Consider the following 24630-nt stretch of genomic DNA (forward strand, 5'->3'; position numbering starts at 1 on the left):
AGAGCAAATGCGAATCATGAGGTCAAAGGAACTGCCTGAAGAGCTCAGAGACAGAATTGTGGCAAGGCACAGATCTGACCAAAGTTACAAAATAATTTCTGCTGCACTTAAGGTTCCTAAGAGCACAGTGGCCTCCATAATCCTTCAATGGAAGATGTTTGGGACGACCAGAACCCTTCCTAGAGCTGGCCGTCCGGCCAAACTGAGCTATCGGAGGAGAAGAGCCTTGGTGAGAGATATAAAGAAGAACCCAAAGATCACTGTGGCTGAGCTCCAGAAATGCAGTCGGGAGATGGGAGAAAGTTGTAGAAAGTCAACCATCACTGCAGCCCTCCACCAGTCGGGGCTTTATGGCAGAGTGGCCCGACGGAAGCCTCTCCTCAGTGCAAGACACATGAAAGTCCACATGGAGTTTGCTAAAAAACACCTGAAGGACAACAAGATGGTGAGAAATAAGATTCTTTGGTCTGATGAGACCAAGATAGAACTTTTTGGCCTTAATTCTAAGTGGTATGTGTGAAAAAAACCAGGCACTGCTCATCACCTGTCCAATACAGTTCCAACAGTAAAGCATGGTGGTGGCAGCATCATGCTGTGGGGGGTGTTTTTCAGGTGCAGGGACAGAACGACTGGTTGCAATCGAGGGAAAGATGAATGTGGCCAAGTACAGGGATATCCTGGATGAAAACCTTCTCCAGAGTGCTCAGGACCTCAGACTGGGCTGAAAGTTTACCTTCCAACAAGACAATGACCTTAAGCGCACAGCTAAAATAACGAAGGAGTGGCTTCACAACAACTCTGTGACTGATCTTTAATGGCCCAGCCAGAGCCCTAACTTAAACCCAATTGAGCATCTCTGGAGAGACCTAAAAATGGCTATCCACCAACGTTTACCATCCAACCTGACAGAACTGGAGAGGATCTGCAAGGAGGAATGGCAGAGGATCCCCAAATCCAGGTGTGAAAAACTTGTTGCATCTTTCCCAAAAAGACTCATGGCTGTATTAGATCAAAAGGGTGCTTCTACTAAATACTGAGCAAAGGGTCTGAATACTTAGGACCGTGTGATATTTCAGTTTTTCTTTTTTAATAAATCTGCAAAAATTTTAACAATTCTGTGTTTTTCTGTCAATATGGGGTGCTGTGTGTACATTAATGAGGAAAAAAAAATAACTTAAATGATTTTAGCAAATGGCTGCAATATAACGAGTGAAAAATTTAAGGGGTCTGTATTCCTTCCGTCCCTACTGTATATACACAATACTCTGTAAGTGCAGTTAACTGACTCGCCTGCCTACTGCCTATCTAACTTAAATCAAATGACACTGTCTCTCTGTCTATCTATCTCTCTCTGAATACCGGAACACACTACACAGGCGGCCTTGTATAGTGTGGGGCATGTACTAAACCCCCTGAGCCATAATTGACCACAGCCACCCTGGCTTTGGCAAATCACGGCTCTCTGTACAGACGGCGCTGTGATTGGCCAAGCATGCGGGGCATAGTGCATGCTTGGCCAATCATCAGCCAGCAATGCACTGCGATGCCGCAGTGAATTATGGGCCGTGACGCGCCTCTCGAATTTGGCGCGAATGGCCCATATCGTTTGGAATTCGGCGAACGACCTAACAGGCAATGTTCGAGTCGAACATGCATTCGATTCGAACACGGAGCTCATCCCTAGTCAGTATTCCAGCTTTGGTAAGGGAAAAAATCATGTCTTCAGCTTGGAACTCTGCCAAAACAGACAATTGTACGTCACTTCCAAGCAATGTTTTATATTCCTATTTTTGGCCTCAAATATCTATGTGCTAAGTATATTTTTTGTTTCATTCTCATAGGGGAGAAAAGACTCAGGACGTCTGAGGACACCAGGGCCCCCCACCTCCTGAAGAAGGGGAACAGAGGACACCATAACCTGAGGATGTGGAGGAAGGAGAGGTGTAAGAAGTGGTTGAAATTGTCACCACAACAGGTGAGTGTCTGACACCACAGATTCAGGTAATAGAGGTATGACTACATATTTATAATACATGGTGTGTATTTTTTCTTTTAGGTGATGTGCATGTTATGGAAGAACAATCTACTAATTTCACCAGTGCAAGTGCACAAATACTAATCCAGGAGATAATGATGTGTAGGCTTGAATGGAGGAGAAGATTTGGATGCCGCACACCGGATGTAGTCAAAAAACTTCACTTTATTGAAAAAATGGGATCATCAAAATAACAAGACTGTCATGCAGAAAGTACAGGTAAGCTGACGCGTTTCGCACTCAGGACTGAGTGCTTACTCATAGCTAACAAATATTAAAAAGACAAACTCTTATATAGCTCAATGGGGTATCACATGATTGCCAAATTAGATGGTCATTAAGTCTCAGCTGGAAGCCGATTTAATGAGGTCTCGGCATCTGCTGGCTATTTGGTGTGTTGACTGATTGAGAAATGTTTTCAAAACCGTGACATGTAAATAGATGACAAAGAATGTGAAAAAAGATGTGTATATGTACATGTGTAGGCAAAAAATATATATGTGTGTATATATATATGGTGAATCCTATCAATAAACGTGTATATAATAATGAATATACTTCTATAACGTGTATATATGAAAGGTGATAAGTATCAAAAAAGGGATTACTATTAGGTGAAAGGAAAAAATGTGTAAAAAATATTTCTCATTGAAAAAAAAAAAGAGAAAATATATTGATAAAAATATTCAGACAACGTGCAAAGCAAATGTGAAGAATGAAGCTCTCTATAATGTGCCGGTGAAGTGGATGAAGCTTTCTATAATGAGCCGGAATAATATAAGTGAAATATAGAGCAATGTGACCTGAAAATAATGCGTGATATGCCCGCGGTGGATAACAAGGTACATATAGGGCCCTATAATATTAGAAATAAACTGTGGGATTCAAAAACATAAAATCACGTTGATACGTTTTCACATTTTTTTACTTTATTTTATTTTATTTATTTTATTCATTTTCATTCATTCACATTTTGTACACCTTGTTGTCCATATATATTTTTTTGGACACCTTGGGATCATAATTCAGATATATTAAGCTTATTTATATGTACATAAGCTGACATACATTGTATCGTTTGTGTTCAGTGCTTATTTTGCGAGTGTAATGTTGCAATATGAATATGTAGTTGTTTCTCTTTAGAATGCAGCATTATAACATTTCTTCTCATCGTCTTTATAGATTGGATTCACGCCGATCATTATATGCCTGTTTTCATCTGTTTCACTTGCCGGTGTCAATATATGAGCATTGTATTAGTGGACCCATAAGATGTATTATTCTAATATGTTTTGTTTGGAGGTCTTGGCATTTGCTGACATACATATACTGAGACATGCTTTGAGTGACATAGATTAGCGGCGCTCTATTATCTTGAACACCGCTGCTTCATTCCTGAAATTCCACACACACCCTGCTCTCGGCCAGGCTCATCATTTAGAATCATTACGTTACAAGTCAGTCTACTGGGACCCTGCATATATCACTGCCATTTGACCAGATCAGGGCAACCCTGATCAGCGTGATTTTTGTCTTCGTATCCCAGCCTATAGCACCTTACTTGTTTTTTATTTGTCCCTTTTTGTGATCCCTTAAACTTGAGTGACTGGCCGAGACCTCTACCAACTTTATTACCATCATTATAATTCCATCTAGACATTTAGTGTGACACAGATTAGCGGCGTTCTATTACCTTGAACACCGCTGCTTCATTCCTGAAATTCCACACACACCCTGCTCTCGGCCAGGCTCATCATTTAGAATCATTACGTTACAAGTCAGACTACTGGGACCCTGCATATATCACTGCCATTTGACCAGATCAGGGCAACCCTTATCAACGTGATTTTATGTTTTTGAATCCCACAGTTTATTTCTAATATTATAGGGCCCTATATGTACCTTGTTATCCACCGCGGGCATATCACGCATTATTTTCAGGTCACATTGCTCTATATTTCACTTATATTATTCCAGCTCATTATAGAAAGCTTCATCCACTTCACCGGCACATTATAGAGAGCTTCATCATATTTATATATTTTGTTCACATATAGTTTTATTACATTCATTCTTCACATTTGTTTTGCACGTTGTCTGAATATTTTTATCAATATATTTTCTCTTTTTTTTTTTCAATGAGAAATATTTTTTACACATTTTTCCCTTTCACCTAATAGTAATCCCTTTTTTGATACTTATCACCTTTCATATATACACGTTATAGAAGTATATTCATTATTATATACACGTTTATTGATAGGATTCACCATATATATATACACACACATATATATTTTTTGCCTACACATGTACATATACACATCTTTTTTCACATTCTTTGTCATCTATTTACATGTCACGGTTTTGAAAACATTTCTCAATCAGTCAACACACCAAATAGCCAGCAGATGCCGAGACCTCATTAAATCGGCTTCCAGCTGAGACTTAATGACCATCTAATTTGGCAATCATGTGATACCCCATTGAGCTATATAAGAGTTTGTCTTTTTAATATTTGTTAGCTATGAGTAAGCACTCAGTCCTGAGTGCGAAACGCGTCAGCTTACCTGTACTTTCTGCATGACAGTCTTGTTATTTTGATGATCCCATTTTTTCAATAAAGTGAAGTTTTTTGACTACATCCGGTGTGCGGCATCCAAATCTTCTCCTCCATTCAAGCCTGCTTTGCCTAGCATTCAGCCAGCACCTGGAGCTCTTCTGCTCTGAAACTTCTACTTACACCTGGGTCAGTGTCAGCCTGAGCGGTGGAAACATTTTTTTTGCTTGTCTGCATCTAAGGATAATGATGTGTAGTTGGGATTTAGACATCATCAAGCAAAAAACCAATGAGGTTGAAAAAAACTGAAAAACATCATTGATGTATTAGGAGAATCTAAATCACAACAAAATGCCACCATTTTCTAATTTTTTTGACAAATTTTTACAAATTTTGTTCGCATTTTAAAAGCCAAATTTTGAAGATGCACACAGTGTGTTAACATGTGCTATCTGCCATCAGGGGATATCAATGTACGCGTTTTGTGGGTGCAACCCCTTCCTCACAACTCAAGTAGGTGAGAGGAAGTGGTTGCATCCCCAAAACATGTTCATTGATCCCCCATGATGGGAGATAGCACATGTTGACATTAAGCATGGGATCAGGAGGGAAATCCCCAGTTTGACTCCTAATTTGTGTGCATCTTCAAAATTTGGCTTTTACAGGGGTGGCATCACCCCATATGGTGAAGGCAAGATCAACACATTTTTGACACTATAATGTCTGATATTGCCTTCAGTTTTTCAATGTTGAACTTTGTAAGTTCCTGAGTTGTGTATGTTATGTTTTGAAACATGCCTGTTTATGTACTAAAAAAAGGTAAAACCTTCTAAAACCAAGATGTTGTTTTTTTACCCAAAAATGTTTTACAATGCACATGTGAATGTGTATGGAGTAAAAACCACTTGGCACTACAAGTGCACTAGGAGACAGCTAAAAGAAACACAAGCAGTAAATCATATTCAAGATTTTATCTGATAAAATCTTTTTAAAAATAGAAAATAATTACAAATTTGCTGGCATAGCAATGGCCCCCCACCCGTAAAATAATCTACATATTTTTGACGCACTTCATGGGTGCTTTGGGGGGGTCAAGCCAGGACAGCCAGCTTCCAGGGCCGTCATTGTATTTTCTGGAAGTCCGGCCTCAGGCCCAACTGAGGCAACATAATTTGGAGCATTTCTCTTTAAAAAGTTGTGAAGTATGCAGCATGCTAGAACTATGTAGTTCAGTTTGTACTCCGCCATACTAATAGCCATAAGAAATAGGCAGAACCGGCTGGCCATTATCCCAAAGGCATTCTCCACGACTCTTCTGGCTCTGGCCAGCCGGTAATTAAAAACCCTCTTCTCCAGGGTGAGTGTCCTCTGGGGGAATGGCCTCATCAGGTGATCACCCAGACCAAATGCTTCATCAGTGATAAAAACAAATGGGAGTCCTTCAACGTTCTCTTCCGCAGGTGGCAATCCCAAGCCACCACTCTGGAGACGTCTGTAGAACTCGGTCTGGGCAAAGACTCCACCATCCAACATCCGGCCTTTCTTCCCAAGGTCCACATAGAGAATCTCGTATGTCGCCGACACCACTGCCATCAACACAATTGAAACCCTTATAGTTAAAATAGTATGATGGGTGGGATGGTGGGATGACGTGGACGTGTTTCCCATCGATTGCCCCTCCGCAGTTAGGAAAGTCCCAACGCTGGGCAAACTGGGATGCCACAGTCTGCCATTCCTGTGGCATTGAAGGAAACTGTGGAGTCAAAAAAGAAAAAAAATTAGTACTTTTGCACATAACATTGCAAGCAGATTAGACACAAACATTCTTGGCCAACATCAGTATAACATTTATTTTAAGGAGTATTTAAAGACAAAAATATAAGGTCCACTTATTAGATTCCTCAACCCCTCCGATGGCCCATTGGAAAAATTTTAGGGGGGTTATAAATGAGTTTTGGACCCCCCAAAAAAGCCCCTGGCACTCTGCCTGAATTTAGGGACAGCAATAACATTTGGACACATTTTAGGGGGTGTTTAGGGTAAAGCACTACTATGGAGCTGACAAAATACGTTGTTAAGTGACTAGGCTAGGTGTATATGGGCCCAGTATAGCATGCTGGGGAGGTTAGTGAAGGCAAATATGCATGTAGGCCAAAAAAGGAGCATTTAAAACTTACAGCATGCATGAGGACAAAGAGGACATTCACAGCATATTACAATCATGGTAATTAGGGAATGATTAAAGAAATACAAAACATTAGCATACATTAAATACATAGAATGTGATGTTAAAGGAGAAAACTTACCCTAATATAGTCCTTCTGCAGGACCTGAATGATGGCAGAACAGGTCTCTGGAATAATGATCCCCAGGGCCTGAGGGAGATGCCTGTAGAGAACTTGAGGTCCTGTAGACTTCTCCCCATCGCCAAGTACCGCATCGTGGCGACGATCCTCTGCTCCGGAGTGATAGCTTGCCGCATGCAGGTGTCCTGCTTCGTAATATAAGGGGACAGCAAAGCCAACAGATGGTGAAAAACGGGCTCCATCTTCCGGAGAAAATTCCTGAAATCATCAGGGTTATTCTCTTGGATCTCCCACGACAAAGCCATGTGAGAGAATTGGTCATGCTGCAGCAACCAATTTTTGGTCCATGAACTCCTCCCCGCCCTGTTCATGGACTGGGCTTGGGTCAAAGCAAGAACCCCAACACCAAGCCCTCGCATAGCACAAACTCTACGACAAGCACGTACCAACAACATGGCTTCAAAATGGTCAGCTGGTCAGAACGAACTAACAGAACGCACTGAACAACAGAAAGGCCTGTGAAGGGCAAGCTGAAAATCAGAAACGAGCGGACAAGAACGCACTGAAAAACAGATACGAACTGACTACACGCACTGAAAAACAGATACAAACCCACAAGCACAAACTGAAGAGCAGTAATGATCTGAAAAGCACAAGGCTAAAAAGCACGAGGCTGAAAAGCGCGAATCGCCTCTCACCAAACTTCTACTAACACGAGATAAAAACGTGTTGTACGTCACCGCGTTCTTGATGGTCGGAATTTGGTGTAACTGTGTGTATGCAAGACAAGCTTGAGCGGAATTCCTTTGGAAAAACCATCGAGCCTTTTCCGACCAAAATTCCGATCGTGTGTACGCGGCATAACGGTACATTGCCTCGCATTGATTTGTGTTTGCTTTCTCAGGCTTTGTTAAGCATGGTGACTGCAATCAGATGCTTCTCTAGAGCAATATCTGACCATTCTCTCTTGTTGGTAGACCTTGCATCCATCTCATTAGTCAGGGACGCCTTTAAAGCCACCATGCGCAGCACATTTGCTGCAGCTATTGGAATGACCTGCAAAGCTGCTCAGTCTAAATTGATGGATGCAGAACGAGAGCTCCATGCTGATGAGACTGGCTATTTGGCTTCCCCTACTCCTCAAGCTTACTCCACGTGACGGCATAAAGCCAGGGAATTGGACTTAGTATTACTGGAATGCACTCATAAAAGACTATTATATTAAAATCAGAGGATTTTCAAGTTTGGGGATAAGAACTGTCAGTGGCGTAGCATGGGTTGTCAGCGCCCGAGGAAAGGTAAGTAATTTGCGACCCCTAAGCCATGGACTTGTAGCAGTCCCTTCCACTAATACAGTACTACAGACCTACCAGACCAATACACAGACCTACCTGACCACTACACAGACATACCTGATCACTACACAGAAATACCTGACCACTACACAGACCTACAAGATCACTACACTGACCACTACACTGACTTATTTGACCACTACACTGACACAGACCTACCTGACCACTACACTAACCCCTGCACTGACCTACCTGACCACTACACAGGCCTATCTGACCACTACACAGACCTCCCTGATCACTACACTGACCACTACGCTGACCTACCTGACCACTACACTGACACCTACACAGACCTACCTGATCACTACACAGACATACCTGATCACTACCCTGACCTACCTGATCACTACCCTGCCCTACCTGATCACTACACTGACCTACCTGATGACTACACTGACCTACCTGATGACTACACTGACCTACCTGATGACTACACTGACCCCTACACTGACACCTACACTGACCTACCTGACCACTACACTGACACCTACACTGACCTACCTGACCACTACACTGACACCTACCCTTACCCCTACACTGACACAACTGACACCTACACTGACCACTAGGCTGACCACTACACTGACCTACCTGACACACCTGACACCTACACTGACCACTACACTGATGCACATACACTGACACACCTGACACCTACACTGACTACTACACTGACACCTACACTGACCACTACACCTACACTGACCACTACACTGACACCTACACTGACCACTACACTGACACCTACACTGACCTACCTGATGACTACACAGACCTACCTGATCACTACACAGACCTACCTGACCACTATACAGACCTACATGATCACTACACAGACTTACCTGATCACTACACTGACCTACCTGACACCTACACTGACCACTACAATGACAACCAGCACTGACCTACCTGACCACTACACTGACACCTACACTGACTTACCTGACCACTACACAGACACCTACACTTACCCCTACACTGACACACCTGACACCTACACCTATACAGACCTACCTGATCACTACACTGACCACTACACTGACTTACCTGACCCCTACACAGACCTACCTGATTCCTACACTGACAGACCTGATTCCTACGCTGACTTACCTGATTACTATACTGACACCTACACTGACCTAACTGACCACTACACAGACCTACATGATCACTACACAGACATACCTGACCACTACACAGACCTACAAGATCAATACACTAACCACTACACTGACCTACCTGACCACTACACTGACACAGACCTACCTGACCACTACACTAACCCCTACACTGACCTACCTGACCACTACACAGGCCTATCTGACCACTACACAGACCTACCTGATCACTACACTGACCACTACGCTGACCTACCTAACCACTACACTGACACCTACACTGACCTACCTGACCACTACACTGACACCTACCCTTACCCTACACTGACACAACTGACACCTACACTGACCAGTAGGCTGACCACTGCACTGACCTACCTGACACACCTGACACCTACACTGACCACTACACTGATGTACATACACTGACACACCTGACACTTACACTGACACCTACGCTGATCACTACACTGACACCTACACATACACTGACCACTACACTGACTCCTACACTGACCCCTACACTGACACCTACACTGACCTACCTGACCACTACACAGACCTAACTGATCACTACACAGACCTACATGATCACTACACAGACTTACCTGATCACTACACTGACCTACCTGACCACTACACTGACACCTACAGATACTTACCTGACCATTACACAGACACCTACACTTACCCCTACACTGACACACCTGACACCTACACCTATACAGACCTACCTGATCACTACACTGACCACTACACCGACTTACCTGACCACTACACAGACCTACCTGATTCCTACACTGACGGACCTGATTCCTACGCTGACTTACCTGATTACTATACTGACACCTACACTGACCTACCTGACCACTACACAGTCCTTCATGATCACTACACAGACATACCTGACCACTACACAGACCTACAAGATCACTACACTGACCACTGCACTGACCTACCTGACCACTACACTGACACAGACCTACCTGACCTCTACACTAACCCCTACACTGACCTACCTGACCACTACACAGGCCTATCTGACCACTACACAGACCTACCTGATTACTACACTGACCACTATGCTGACCTACCTGACCACTACACTGACACCTACACTGACCTACCTGACCACTACACTGACACCTACCCTTACCCCTACACTGACACAACTGACACCTACACTGACCACTAGGCTGACCACTACACTGACCTACCTGACACACCTGACACCTACACTGACCACTACACTGACACACATACACTGACACACCTGACACTTACACTGACTACTACACTGACACCTATGCTGATCACTACACTGACACCTACACATACAATGACCACTACACTGACCCCTACACTGACCACTACACTGACACCTACACTGACCTACCTGACCACTACACAGACCTAACTGATCACTACACAGACTTACCTGACCACTACACAGACCTACATGATCACTACACAGACTTACCTGATCACTATAGAGAGGGTAAAAAAGGGGGAGGGGTATGCCTATATATCAAGAATAATGTACAAGCAAATGTGAGAGATGACATCCCTGAGGGAGCTAGAGAGGAGGTGGAACCCTTATGGGTAGAGCTCCAAAGGCATGAAGCTAAGGGGAAAATAATACTGGGAGTATGCTATAGGCTCCCTAACCTGAGGGAGGAAGTGGAGACGGATCTCCTATCACAAATTGGATTAGCAGCAAGGATGGGAAGTGTTATCATAATGGGGGATTTTAATTATCCAGACATAGACTGGGCGGAGGGAACCGCGCATTCATTTAAGGCTCGCCAGTTCCTTAAAGGGGTTGTAAAGGTAAACATTTTTTCACCTTAATGCATTCTATGCATTAAGGTGAAAAAACTTTTGACAGTACCGCCTCCCCCAGGCCCCCCGTTTTACTTACCTGACGCCTCGAATCTTCGCTGCTCGTCCTCGTCATCTTCATTGCAGCTCAGCCTGGTCGCTGATTGGCTGCAGTGGATGGATTGAAAGCAGCGCAGCCATTGGCTTGCGCTGCTGTCAATCACATCCGATGACGCGGCGCGCCGGGGGGCGGGGCCGAGTGATACAGCGAGCGGCTATAGCCGCCGGCTGTATCACGGGAGTGCGCCCGCAAGCACTCACCACCGTGCGAGGGAGTGGTAAATGCTTGCGGGGAGGAGCTGAAACAGCCGCCGAGGGGCCCCAGAATACCAGGTTCGGGGCCACTCTGTGCAGAACGAGCTGCACAGTGAAGGTAAGTATAACATGTTTGTTATTTTAAAAAAAAAAAAAAATTTACTTTACAACCCCTTTAATGTCTTGCAGGACAATTTTATGGGTCAGATGGTAGACGCACCAACTAGAAATAAAACATTACTGGATCTACTGATTACCAACAATACAGAGCTGATCACGGATGTGGAAATACGGGGCAATTTAGGTAACAGCGATCACAGGTCAATTAGTTTCAGTATAAATCACACAAATAGGAAACATAAAGGGAACACAAAGACACTGAATTTCAAAAGAGCCAACTTCCCTAAACTACAAACCTTGCTAAAAGGCATAAATTGGGATAAAATATTAGGAACAAAGAATACAGAGGAGAGATGGGTTTGCTTTAAGAGCATATTAAATAAGGGCATTAGCCAATGTATCCCATTGGGTAATAAATTTAAAAGAGCGAACAAAAATCCTGGATGGCTTAACTCCAATGTAAAAATGCATATAAAAGCAAAGGAGAAGGCCTTCAAAAAATACAAGGTTGAGGGCTCATCCTCAGCATTCAGACTTTATAAAGAATGCAACATGAAATGTAAGGGTGCAATTAGGATGGCTAAGATAGAACATGAAAGACACATAGCGGAGGAGAGCAAAAAAAATCCCAAGATATTCTTTAAGTATGTAAACAGTAAAAAAGGGAGGACAGACCATATTGGCCCCATAAAGAATGAGGAAGGACATCTGGTTACAAAGGATGGGGAGATGGCGAAGGTTACATAGTTACATAGTAGGTGAGGTTGAAAAAAGACACAAGTCCATCAAGTCCAACCTATGTGTGTGATTATGTGTCAGTATTGCATTGTATATCCCTGTATGTTGTGGTCATTCAGGTGCTTATCTAATAGTTTCTTGAAGCTATCAATGCTCCCCGCTGAGACCACCGCCTGTGGAAGGGAATTCCACATCCTTGCCGCTCTTACAGTAAAGAACCCTCTACGTAGTTTAAGATTAAACCTCTTTTCTTCTAATTTTAATGAGTGGCCACGAGTCTTGGTAAACTCTCTTCTGTGAAAAAGTTTTATCCCTATTGAGGGGTCACCAGTCCGGTATTTGTAAATTGAAATCATATCCCCTCTCAAGCGTCTCCTCTCCAGAGAGAATAAGTTCAGTGCTCGCAACCTTTCCTCATAACTAAGATCCTCCAGACCCTTTATTAGCTTTGTTGCCCTTCTTTGAACTCGCTCCATTTCCAGTACATCCTTCCTGCGGACTTTGTGCCCAGAACTGGACCGCATACTCTAGGTGCGGCCGGACCAGAGTCTTGTAGAGCGGGAGAATTATCGTTTTATCTCTGGAGTTGATCCCCCTTTTAATGCATGCCAATATTCTGTTTGCTTTGTTAGCAGCAGCTTGGCATTGCCTGCCATTGCTGAGCCTATCATCCACTAGGACCCCCAGGTCCTTTTCCATCCTAGATTCCCCCAGAGGTTCTCCCCCCAGCGTATAGAATGCATTCATATTTTTGCCACCCAAATGCATTATTTTACATTTTTCTACATTGAACCTCATTTGCCATGTAGTCGCCCACCCCATTAATTTGTTCAGGTCTTTTTGCAAGGTTTCCACGTCCTGCGGAGAAGTTATTGCCCTGCTTAGCTTAGTATCGTCTGCAAATACAGAGATTGAACTGTTTATCCCATCCTCCAGATCGTTTATGAACAAATTAAATAGGATTGGTCCCAGCACAGAACCCTGGGGCACCCCACTACCCACCCCTGACCATTCTGAGTACTCCCCATTTATCACCACCCTCTGAACTCGCCCTTGTAGCCAGTTTTCAATCCATGTACTCACCCTATGGTCCATGCCAACAGACCTTATTTTGTACAGTAAACGTTTATGGGGAACTGTGTCAAATGCTTTTGCAAAATCCAGATACACCACGTCTACAGGCCTTCCTTTATCTAGATGGCAACTCACCTCCTCATAGAAGGTTAATAGATTGGTTTGGCAAGAACGATTCTTCATGAATCCATGCTGATTACTGCTAATGATATCGTACGTATTACTAAAATCCTGTATATAGTCCCTTATCATCCCCTCCAAGAGTTTACATACTATCGATGTTAGGCTAACTGGTCTGTAATTCCCAGGGATGTATTTTGGGCCCTTTTTAAATATAGGTGCTACATTGGCTTTTCTCCAATCAGCTGGTACCATTCCAGTCAGTAGACTATCTGTAAAAATTAGGAACAACGGTCTGGCAATCACTTGACTGAGTTCCCTAAGTACCCTCGGATGCAAGCCATCTGGTCCCGGTGATTTATTAATGTTAAGTTTCTCAAGTCTAATTTTAATTCCGTCCTCTGTTAACCATGTAGGTGCTTCCTGTGTTGTGTCATGAGGATAAACACTGCAGTTTTGGTTACTGAAGCCCCCCGATTCACTCGTGAAGACTGAGGAGAAGAATAAATTCAATACCTTCGCCATCTCCCCATCCTTTGTAACCAGATGTCCTTCCTCATTCTTTATGGGGCCAATATGGTCTGTCCTCCCTTTTTTACTGTTTACATACTTAAAGAATTTCTTGGGATTTTTTTTGCTCTCCTCCGCTATGTGTCTTTCATGTTCTATCTTAGCTGTCCTAATTGCACGCTTACATTTCTTATTGCATTCTTTATAAAGTCTGAATGCTGAGGATGATCCCTCAACCTTGTATTTTTTGAAGGCCTTCTCCTTTGCTTTTATATGCATTTTTACATTGGAGTTAAGCCATCCAGGACTTTTGTTCGCTCTTTTAAATTTATTACCCAATGGGATACATTGGCTAATGCCCTTATTTAATATGCTCTTAAAGCAAACCCATCTCTCCTCCGTATTCTTTGTTTCTAATATTTTATCCCAGTTTATGCCTTTTAGCAAGGTTTGTAGTTTAGGGAAGTTGGCTCTTTTGAAATTCAGTGTCTTTGTATTCCCTTTATGTTTCCTATTTGTGTGATTTATACTGAAACTAATTGACCTGTGATCACTGTTACCTAAATTGCCCCGCATTTCCACATCCGTAATCAGGTCTGTATTGTTGGTAATCAGTAGATCCAGTAATGTTTTATTTCTAGTTGGTGCGTCTACCATCTGACCCATAAAATTGTCCTGCAAGACATTAAGGAACTGGCGAGCCTTAAATGAATGTGCGGTTCCCTCCGCCCAGTCTATGTCTGGATAATTAAAATCCCCCATTATGATAACACTTCCCATTCTTGCTGCTAATCCAATTTGTGATAGGAGATCCGTCTCCACTTCCTCCCTCAGGTTTGGGGGCCTATAGCATACTCCCAGTATTATTTTCCCCTTAGCTTTATCCCTTTGGAGCTCTACCCATAAGGATTCCACCTCCTCTCTAGCTCCCTCAGTGATGTCATCTCTCACATTCACTTGTACATTATTCTTGATATATAGGCATACCCCTCCCCCTTTTTTACCCTCTCTATCCTTGCGGTATAGGGTATACCCTTGAATGTTTGCCAGCCAATCATGAGAGCTGTTGAACCAGGTCTCTGAAATTCCCACAAAATCCAAATCCTCCTCGTACAACAGTATCTCTAGTTCACCCATCTTGTCCGCCATGCTCCTGGCATTGGTGAACATGCCACATAGTTTAGACCGGTCGCATATTGTCCTCGTATTGGGTGTTTCGAGATTGCAACTAGGACTTGCTACTATACTCACCTTGTGTTTTTGTGCTTTGGTTAACCTACCACTAATGCCCCCAATACTAGCCTCTGGAATATCTTCCGCGCTGGCTATCTCTGCCTCTGGACCCTCCCCCCCATCGCCTAGTTTAAAAACCCCTCTAACTTTTTGGCCATCTTCCTTCCCAGCAGATCTGCACCCTCCTCATTTAGGTGCAGTCCGTCCCTTCTATAGTACCGGTTACCAACTGAGAAGTCGGCCCAGTCCTCCAGGAACCCAAACCCCTCCTTACTACACCAGCTCTTCAGCCACTTGTTTACTTCCCTAATCTCCCTCTTCCTTTCTGGTGTGGCTCGATGTACCGGTAGTATTCCTGAGAATACTACCTTGGAGGTCCTATTCCTCAATTTAGCTCCTAAGTCCCTAAAATCGTTCTTTAGGACACTCCATCTGCCTCTGACTTTGTCATTGGTGCCAACGTGCACCATGACAGCCGGGTCTTCCCCAGCCCCTCCCAGTAATCTGTCCACAAGATCCGTGATGTGCCGAACCCGAGCGCCCGGTAGACAACATACTGTTCGGCGCTTCAGGTCTTGGTTACAGATTGCCCTCTCTGTCCTTCTAAGAATTGAGTCCCCTACCACCAGAATCTGTCTTTCCTTTCCCTTTGCTGCCCCCCACTCTCACTGGAGGAGTTCTTCCCCCGGCAGCTAGGAGAGTCCCTCATCTCCAGCAGTGCTGGTCCCTGACTGGTTTCACCAATGACACTCAAAGTAGCGTACTTATTGGGATGCTCCAGTCCTGGATCGGCCTCCCTGGCTTTTCCCCCTCTACCCCTCCTGACTGTCACCCATCTACTCTTTGCTAGTGCCAGCACCTCTTTGTCTCCACCCGCCTCTGTGCTGGCCCCTGCCGGCACCTGCCGTGTACGTTCCTGGCTCTCATTTAGTATGGAGGGACTTCTCAGTGCTGACAGTTGCTTCCCCAGATTCAGAACCTGGGCTTCCAGGGAAACAATGTGCTTACATTTTGCACAGCAGTATTCGCCCTCGATCTGATGATCAAGGAACGCATACATGCGGCAAGATGTACAAAGAGTCGCCTCTCCACACCTGCCGGGCATCGTACCTATTAAATTTAGTGAGGATTTGGGGATTTTACCCTGTCCAAATTACCTAACAGCTAGCTTCCTGGCACTAATACTCAAGACAATACACAGGTACACAACATGACAATACACAGGTACTCACAGACCTACGTGCAATCGCAGAACAGTCGCAGACCTATGTACACTCGCAATACTCAAGTATACAATACACAATACACAAGTACTAACGATCCACACACACTACTCAGACAACACTCATGTACTCACACTACACAGGTACTATGACCCCTGTTATAATCTCCTGTTTTAAACTCTGGTTTTAACTCACCACTTAGAAAAGTTCCACTTGGTATAAGTTCCAGCAATCTCCCAATGAGCAGGCTCAGGATGAGTCCTACACACAGTTATATAGACTGCAGGCACCTGTGAGCAATCACCCCTCCCCCTACTTAATAGCCTGAAGGAACCAAAGAAGAAAAAAAAAAAAAAAAAGCTATTTAAAAAGTGACAGAAAAGGCTAATTGAAAAGCTAAAAGGAAAAGCCCCAAAAATGCTACCCAGCAAACAAAAAGTAAAACTTGTTCACTCTCCGTCTGGTTTTAACTCACCACTTAGAAAAGTTCCACTTGGTATAAGTTCCAGCAATCTCCCAATGAGCAGGCTCAGGATGAGTCCTACACACAGTTATATAGACTGCAGGCACCTGTGAGCAATCACCCCTCCCCCTACTTAATAGCCTGAAGGAACCAAAGAAGAAAAAAAAAAAAAAAAAAAAAAAGCTATTTAAAAAGTGACAGAAAAGGCTAATTGAAAAGCTAAAAGGAAAAGCCCCAAAAATGCTACCCAGCAAACAAAAAGTAAAACTTGTTCACTCTCCGTCTGGTTTTAACTCACCACTTAGAAAAGTTCCACTTGGTATAAGTTCCAGCAATCTCCCAATGAGCAGGCTCAGGATGAGTCCTACACACAGTTATATAGACTGCAGGCACCTGTGAGCAATCACCCCTCCCCCTACTTAATAGCCTGAAGGAACCAAAGAAGAAAAAAAAAAAAAAAAAAAAAAAGCTATTTAAAAAGTGACAGAAAAGGCTAATTGAAAAGCTAAAAGGAAAAGCCCCAAAAATGCTACCCAGCAAACAAAAAGTAAAACTTGTTCACTCTCCGTCTGGTTTTAACTCACCACTTAGAAAAGTTCCACTTGGTATAAGTTCCAGCAATCTCCCAATGAGCAGGCTCAGGATGAGTCCTACACACAGTTATATAGACTGCAGGCACCTGTGAGCAATCACCCCTCCCCCTACTTAATAGCCTGAAGGAACCAAAGAAGAAAAAAAAAAAAAAAAAAAAAGCTATTTAAAAAGTGACAGAAAAGGCTAATTGAAAAGCTAAAAGGAAAAGCCCCAAAAATGCTACCCAGCAAACAAAAAGTAAAACTTGTTCACTCTCCGTCTGGTTTTAACTCACCACTTAGAAAAGTTCCACTTGGTATAAGTTCCAGCAATCTCCCAATGAGCAGGCTCAGGATGAGTCCTACACACAGTTATATAGACTGCAGGCACCTGTGAGCAATCACCCCTCCCCCTACTTAATAGCCTGAAGGAACCAAAGAAGAAAAAAAAAAAAAAAAAAAAAAAGCTATTTAAAAAGTGACAGAAAAGGCTAATTGAAAAGCTAAAAGGAAAAGCCCCAAAAATGCTACCCAGCAAACAAAAAGTAAAACTTGTTCACTCTCCGTCTGGTTTTAACTCACCACTTAGAAAAGTTCCACTTGGTATAAGTTCCAGCAATCTCCCAATGAGCAGGCTCAGGATGAGTCCTACACACAGTTATATAGACTGCAGGCACCTGTGAGCAATCACCCCTCCCCCTACTTAATAGCCTGAAGGAACCAAAGAAGAAAAAAAAAAAAAAAAAAAAAAAGCTATTTAAAAAGTGACAGAAAAGGCTAATTGAAAAGCTAAAAGGAAAAGCCCCAAAAATGCTACCCAGCAAACAAAAAGTAAAACTTGTTCACTCTCCGTCTGGTTTTAACTCACCACTTAGCAAAGTTCCACTTGGTATAAGTTCCAGCAATCTCCCAATGAGCAGGCTCAGGATGAGTCCTACACACAGTTATATAGACTGCAGGCACCTGTGAGCAATCACCCCTCCCCCTACTTAATAGCCTGAAGGAACCAAAGAAGAAAAAAAAAAAAAAAAAAAAAAAAAGCTATTTAAAAAGTGACAGAAAAGGCTAATTGAAAAGCTAAAAGGAAAAGCCCCAAAAATGCTACCCAGCAAACAAAAAGTAAAACTTGTTCACTCTCCGTCTGGTTTTAACTCACCACTTAGAAAAGTTCCACTTGGTATAAGTTCCAGCAATCTCCCAATGAGCAGGCTCAGGATGAGTCCTACACACAGTTATATAGACTGCAGGCACCTGTGAGCAATCACCCCTCCCCCTACTTAATAGCCTGAAGGAACCAAAGAAGAAAAAAAAAAAAAAAAAAAAAAGCTATTTAAAAAGTGACAGAAAAGGCTAATTGAAAAGCTAAAAGGAAAAGCCCCAAAAATGCTACCCAGCAAACAAAAAGTAAAACTTGTTCACTCTCCGTCTGGTTTTAACTCACCACTTAGAAAAGTTCCACTTGGTATAAGTTCCAGCAATCTCCCAATGAGCAGGCTCAGGATGAGTCCTACACACAGTTATATAGACTGCAGGCACCTGTGAGCAATCACCCCTCCCCCTACTTAATAGCCTGAAGGAACCAAAGAAGAAAAAAAAAAAAAAAAAAAAAAGCTATTTAAAAAGTGACAGAAAAGGCTAATTGAAAAGCTAAAAGGAAAAGCCCCAAAAATGCTACCCAGCAAACAAAAAGTAAAACTTGTTCACTCTCCGTCTGGTTTTAACTCACCACTTAGAAAAGTTCCACTTGGTATAAGTTCCAGCAATCTCCCAATGAGCAGGCTCAGGATGAGTCCTACACACAGTTATATAGACTGCAGGCACCTGTGAGCAATCACCCCTCCCCCTACTTAATAGCCTGAAGGAACCAAAGAAGAAAAAAAAAAAAAAAAAAAAAAGCTATTTAAAAAGTGACAGAAAAGGCTAATTGAAAAGCTAAAAGGAAAAGCCCCAAAAATGCTACCCAGCAAACAAAAAGTAAAACTTGTTCACTCTCCGTCTGGTTTTAACTCACCACTTAGAAAAGTTCCACTTGGTATAAGTTCCAGCAATCTCCCAATGAGCAGGCTCAGGATGAGTCCTACACACAGTTATATAGACTGCAGGCACCTGTGAGCAATCACCCCTCCCCCTACTTAATAGCCTGAAGGAACCAAAGAAGAAAAAAAAAAAAAAAAAAAAAAGCTATTTAAAAAGTGACAGAAAAGGCTAATTGAAAAGCTAAAAGGAAAAGCCCCAAAAATGCTACCCAGCAAACAAAAAGTAAAACTTGTTCACTCTCCGTCTGGTTTTAACTCACCACTTAGAAAAGTTCCACTTGGTATAAGTTCCAGCAATCTCCCAATGAGCAGGCTCAGGATGAGTCCTACACACAGTTATATAGACTGCAGGCACCTGTGAGCAATCACCCCTCCCCCTACTTAATAGCCTGAAGGAACCAAAGAAGAAAAAAAAAAAAAAAAAGCTATTTAAAAAGTGACAGAAAAGGCTAATTGAAAAGCTAAAAGGAAAAGCCCCAAAAATGCTACCCAGCAAACAAAAAGTAAAACTTGTTCACTCTCCGTCTGGTTTTAACTCACCACTTAGAAAAGTTCCACTTGGTATAAGTTCCAGCAATCTCCCAATGAGCAGGCTCAGGATGAGTCCTACACACAGTTATATAGACTGCAGGCACCTGTGAGCAATCACCCCTCCCCCTACTTAATAGCCTGAAGGAACCAAAGAAGAAAAAAAAAAAAAAAAAAAAAGCTATTTAAAAAGTGACAGAAAAGGCTAATTGAAAAGCTAAAAGGAAAAGCCCCAAAAATGCTACCCAGCAAACAAAAAGTAAAACTTGTTCACTCTCCGTCTGGTTTTAACTCACCACTTAGAAAAGTTCCACTTGGTATAAGTTCCAGCAATCTCCCAATGAGCAGGCTCAGGATGAGTCCTACACACAGTTATATAGACTGCAGGCACCTGTGAGCAATCACCCCTCCCCCTACTTAATAGCCTGAAGGAACCAAAGAAGAAAAAAAAAAAAAAAAAAAAAAGCTATTCAAAAAGTGACAGAAAAGGCTAATTGAAAAGCTAAAAGGAAAAGCCCCAAAAATGCTACCCAGCAAACAAAAAGTAAAACTTGTTCACTCTCCGTCTGGTTTTAACTCACCACTTAGAAAAGTTCCACTTGGTATAAGTTCCAGCAATCTCCCAATGAGCAGGCTCAGGATGAGTCCTACCCACAGTTATATAGACTGCAGGCACCTGTGAGCAATCACCCCTCCCCCTACTTAATAGCCTGAAGGAACCAAAGAAGAAAAAAAAAAAAAAAGCTATTTAAAAAGTGACAGAAAAGGCTAATTGAAAAGCTAAAAGGAAAAGCCCCAAAAATGCTACCCAGCAAACAAAAAGTAAAACTTGTTCACTCTCCGTCTGGTTTTAACTCACCACTTAGAAAAGTTCCACTTGGTATAAGTTCCAGCAATCTCCCAATGAGCAGGCTCAGGATGAGTCCTACACACAGTTATATAGACTGCAGGCACCTGTGAGCAATCACCCCTCCCCCTACTTAATAGCCTGAAGGAACCAAAGAAGAAGAAGAAAAAAAAAAAAAAAAAAAAAAAAAAAAGCTATTTAAAAAGTGACAGAAAAGGCTAATTGAAAAGCTAAAAGGAAAAGCCCCAAAAATGCTACCCAGCAAACAAAAAGTAAAACTTGTTCACTCTCCGTCTGGTTTTAACTCACCACTTAGAAAAGTTCCACTTGGTATAAGTTCCAGCAATCTCCCAATGAGCAGGCTCAGGATGAGTCCTACACACAGTTATATAGACTGCAGGCACCTGTGAGCAATCACCCCTCCCCCTACTTAATAGCCTGAAGGAACCAAAGAAGAAAAAAAAAAAAAAAAAAAAAAGCTATTTAAAAAGTGACAGAAAAGGCTAATTGAAAAGCTAAAAGGAAAAGCCCAAAAAATGCTACCCAGCAAACAAAAAGTAAAACTTGTTCACTCTCCGTCTGGTTTTAACTCACCACTTAGAAAAGTTCCACTTGGTATAAGTTCCAGCAATCTCCCAATGAGCAGGCTCAGGATGAGTCCTACACACAGTTATATAGACTGCAGGCACCTGTGAGCAATCACCCCTCCCCCTACTTAATAGCCTGAAGGAACCAAAGAAGAAAAAAAAAAAAAAAAAGCTATTTAAAAAGTGACAGAAAAGGCTAATTGAAAAGCTAAAAGGAAAAGCCCCAAAAATGCTACCCAGCAAACAAAAAGTAAAACTTGTTCACTCTCCGTCTGGTTTTAACTCACCACTTAGAAAAGTTCCACTTGGTATAAGTTCCAGCAATCTCCCAATGAGCAGGCTCAGGATGAGTCCTACACACAGTTATATAGACTGCAGGCACCTGTGAGCAATCACCCCTCCCCCTACTTAATAGCCTGAAGGAACCAAAGAAGAAAAAAAAAAAAAAAAAAGCTATTTAAAAAGTGACAGAAAAGGCTAATTGAAAAGCTAAAAGGAAAAGCCCCAAAAATGCTACCCAGCAAACAAAAAGTAAAACTTGTTCACTCTCCGTCTGGTTTTAACTCACCACTTAGAAAAGTTCCACTTGGTATAAGTTCCAGCAATCTCCCAATGAGCAGGCTCAGGATGAGTCCTACACACAGTTATATAGACTGCAGGCACCTGTGAGCAATCACCCCTCCCCCTACTTAATAGCCTGAAGGAACCAAAGAAAAAAAAAAAAAAAAAAAAAGCTATTTAAAAAGTGACAGAAAAGGCTAATTGAAAAGCTAAAAGGAAAAGCCCCAAAAATGCTACCCAGCAAACAAAAAGTAAAACTTGTTCACTCTCCGTCTGGTTTTAACTCACCACTTAGAAAAGTTCCACTTGGTATAAGTTCCAGCAATCTCCCAATGAGCAGGCTCAGGATGAGTCCTACACACAGTTATATAGACTGCAGGCACCTGTGAGCAATCACCCCTCCCCCTACTTAATAGCCTGAAGGAACCAAAGAAGAAAAAAAAAAAAAAAAAAAAAAGCTATTTAAAAAGTGACAGAAAAGGCTAATTGAAAAGCTAAAAGGAAAAGCCCCAAAAATGCTACCCAGCAAACAAAAAGTAAAACTTGTTCACTCTCCGTCTGGTTTTAACTCACCACTTAGAAAAGTTCCACTTGGTATAAGTTCCAGCAATCTCCCAATGAGCAGGCTCAGGATGAGTCCTACACACAGTTATATAGACTGCAGGCACCTGTGAGCAATCACCCCTCCCCCTACTTAATAGCCTGAAGGAACCAAAGAAGAAAAAAAAAAAAAAAAAAAGCTATTTAAAAAGTGACAGAAAAGGCTAATTGAAAAGCTAAAAGGAAAAGCCCCAAAAATGCTACCCAGCAAACAAAAAGTAAAACTTGTTCACTCTCCGTCTGGTTTTAACTCACCACTTAGAAAAGTTCCACTTGGTATAAGTTCCAGCAATCTCCCAATGAGCAGGCTCAGGATGAGTCCTACACACAGTTATATAGACTGCAGGCACCTGTGAGCAATCACCCCTCCCCCTACTTAATAGCCTGAAGAAACCAAAGAAGAAAAAAAAAAAAAAAAAAAAAAAAAAAAGCTATTTAAAAAGTGACAGAAAAGGCTAATTGAAAAGCTAAAAGGAAAAGCCCCAAAAATGCTACCCAGCAAACAAAAAGTAAAACTTGTTCACTCTCCGTCTGGTTTTAACTCACCACTTAGAAAAGTTCCACTTGGTATAAGTTCCAGCAATTTCCCAATGAGCAGGCTCAGGATGAGTCCTACACACAGTTATATAGACTGCAGGCACCTGTGAGCAATCACCCCTCCCCCTACTTAATAGCCTGAAGGAACCAAAGAAGAAAAAAAAAAAAAAAAAAAAAAAAAAGCTATTTAAAAAGTGACAGAAAAGGCTAATTGAAAAACTAAAAGGAAAAGCCCCAAAAATGCTACCCAGCAAACAAAAAGTAAAACTTGTTCACTCTCCGTCTGGTTTTAACTCACCACTTAGAAAAGTTCCACTTGGTATAAGTTCCAGCAATCTCCCAAGGTATTGAATTTATTCTTCTCCTCAGTCTTCACAAGGGAATCGGGGGGCTTCAGTAACCAAAACTGCAGTGTTTATCCTCATGACACAACACAGGAAGCACCTCCATGGTTAACAGAGGACAGAATTAAAATTAGACTTGAGAAACTTAACATTAATAAATCACCGGGACCAGATGGCTTGCATCCGAGGGTACTTAGGGAACTCAGTCAAGTGATTGCCAGACCGTTGTTCCTAATTTTTACAAACAGTCTACTGACTGGAATGGTACCAGCTGATTGGAGAAAAGCCAATGTAGCACCAATATTTAAAAAGGGCCCAAAATACATCCCTGGGAATTACAGACCAGTTAGCCTAACATCAATAGTCTGTAAATTCTTGGAGGGGATGATAAGGGACTATATACAAGATTTTAGTAATAAGAACAATATCATTAGCAGTAATCAGCATGGATTCATGAAGAATCGTTCTTGCCAAACCAATCTATTAACCTTCTATGAGGAGGTGAGTTGCTATTTAGATAAAGGAAGGTCTGGATTTTGCAAAAGAATTTGACACAGTTCCCCATAAACGTTTACTGTACAAAATAAGGTCCCTTGGCATGGACCATAGGGTGAGTACATGGATTGAAAACTGGCTACAAGGGCGAGTTCAGAGGGTGGTGATAAATGGGGAGTACTCAGAATGGTCAGGGGTGGGTAGTGGGGTTCCCCAGGGTTCTGTGCTGGGACCAATCCTATTTAATTTGTTTATAAACGACCTGGAGGATGGGATAAACAGTTCAATCTCTGTATTTGCAGACAATACTAAGCTAAGCAGGGCAATAACTTCTCCGCAGGAGACCTGAACAAATTAATGGGGTGGGCGACTACATGACAAATGAGGTTTAATGTAGAAAAATGTAAAATAATGCATTTGGGTGGCAAAAATATGAATGCAATCTATACACTGGGGGGAGAACCTCTGGGGGAATCTAGGATGCAAAAGGACCTGGGGGTCCTAGTAGATGATAGGCTCAGCAATGGCA

The sequence above is a fragment of the Aquarana catesbeiana genome, linkage group LG11 (assembly GCF_042186555.1).
Source record: "Aquarana catesbeiana isolate 2022-GZ linkage group LG11, ASM4218655v1, whole genome shotgun sequence".
Classification (NCBI taxonomy): domain Eukaryota; kingdom Metazoa; phylum Chordata; class Amphibia; order Anura; family Ranidae; genus Aquarana; species Aquarana catesbeiana.